Here is a 2336-nt window from a genome sequence, read left to right as displayed (position 1 = left end):
GGGTTATATAGTGGGCCCTATTGAGTAATAGATGTGGGCCCGAGTGGACATGTATGTAGTGGAGTACGAAGTACTCCCTCCGTCCATAAAAAATAGAGCATAATTATCATTTTTGGTCGTCCACAAAAAATAGAGCACAATCATTTATAGAAAGTTTTCAACAAATAATAACCCTACACATCATTCCACTTACACCATTTTCTCTTACTTTTTTCTCTTATCACTTACTTTATCAATTCTACATTAAAACCCGTGTCATACACAAATTGCTCTATTTTTTGGGACTATATAGTGGGCCCTATTAAGTAAATATTGTAGTACGGAGTATATTTTATTTCATGTCTTAATACTCCATCAGTTCGTTATAAAAGGTTAATACTTAATATAAACACTTCATAATATATTATCATCAAAATAACGGCATTCTTTATCACTTTCTTGATCGGAGTATTATTTAATCGTTATAAACACTTACTAGTATCTGAAAGTGAGACTCTTTAATTCTCTACTCACAGTACATCGACCATTTTTATCAAAACCTGTCGCACATCTTCACCCTACTTTGAAGTGAGATTTAGTTATAATGTGTCTTTAAATAATTCAGAATGTACTCATTAGTGGTCCTCGATGAGTGTAAAAATTATGGAATTGATGTGTATGTAATATATGCTTTTTAATATTTAGTTATTCACATTAGTTATAATCGTTAAAAAAAAAAGTCATTTTTTCATACAATTCCCATGGCTTTCCTTCATTTTCTGTCACACTTTTGATACCCCATTCCTCAATTTTTCATAACCAAAGCCCCACAATTCCCACGCCTTTCTCTCACACTTTTTATGACTGCTGCCTAACTCTTTACCTCTTTTTCGGAAATCTTCATTCAACTATGGTTCGGTTATATCCAAACCACGGTTTAGCCCCACTTCTGAAGCACTTTACTTTATATACAAACTCAACCACTCCATTTCAATTAGCAACAAAACAGAAACCCTCATCTCCCACCACCAAAAATATTGCAGATAAACTAAGAGAATTCGAGCTCGATCTGTGGCGATTATACCCCACACGGATCAACAACCTTTGATCACCCCTGTCAAATTGTTCTCATAAATCCAGTGGCACGCGTCTATTTTCCCGGGGCCCGACCCCGATGAAGGCTTCATGACCCGGGCTCCATGGAGGCAGATTGGTCGACACGTCTTCATGGAGGCCAGGTCATGAAGTCTTCATCCCATTGGGGTCGGCCCGGGGAAATAGAGGTGTGCCACTGGTGAGAATGATTTCACATGAGCGATCGCAGATGATCCGTACGTGTTCGCATTTGGGTTGAGGTTAGAATTGGAGCAGTTATGATATGGAAAGGGTGAACCACTGGTTCGACCATGTTATAATAATTGAACTCATGTTGGATATTTTAGTGTAATTGGGTTAACTTGATTGATTAGTATTATCATAATGATACATCGTATAAGTATGGAAGTGCGGAGTGCACGCTTATTTGAATTCATTATGATGGACGGGGGTCCGGGGGCAGCGCCCCCGGGTAGCGGGGTCCAAGGGGCATAGCCCTTGGCTGGGGTCAGCTTGGAAATTTTTTATTTCCAACGAAGTTGCTGTGTAAGAAATTCATCCGAAAATGTAATTTCTGAAAGTCAAAGGACTAGTTTGCAATTTCGGAAACCTTTTGAAAAACAGTTAATTCGGTTTTTTCCCTCAACAGAACTGGTTCATCTTCTTCAAAATCTGATCGATTCTTTTGGTTCTATATACTTTTCAAACATCAACATATAATAGTTCTGAATTTTCTGAATTATATCCAATCAAATATTTTGGTAGAACCACCGAAATTGATTTGATCTGAAAGTGATATCATCACGACTTTCAGATTATCCGTTTTGTTCAATATTTTAAATCTCCCTAATAACCCATTCTATGCTAAGCCTAACTTATTTATTTATTTTCAACGTTGAATAGTTGATTAATTCAATGTTCTATGTTATTTAATCAGTTATATAAATGTGGTATGCCTCCTTCCCTTTCCTATTTTCCTTATGTGCTATGATTTTATAAATTGTATGAGAACCCAAACACATTTATATGCACTTCTTATTCACATGGGCTCTTCTTATGCTATCTTGTTGAAATGTGTTCTCTTATCCTAGTTTTAAAGGTTCAAGCATTTTATCTCACAATGTATTCTTATGCTGTGAACGCGATCCATAGTTTTTGTTATTGGCAGTACTGTCGCGGGAAACAGATTGAGCAGAACTTGGGGAGATGCGATGAAGGCGAGCTCTGATCGGCTAGCGTATTGGGCGACGAAGCGGATCTCT

Source organism: Salvia hispanica, chromosome 1, assembly GCF_029641045.1.
Source record: "Salvia hispanica isolate PSC_SH4W2 chromosome 1, Shi_PSC_v1, whole genome shotgun sequence".
In the NCBI taxonomy this organism is placed as follows: Eukaryota; Viridiplantae; Streptophyta; class Magnoliopsida; order Lamiales; family Lamiaceae; genus Salvia; species Salvia hispanica.
This window is presented reverse-complemented; position numbering follows the sequence as displayed.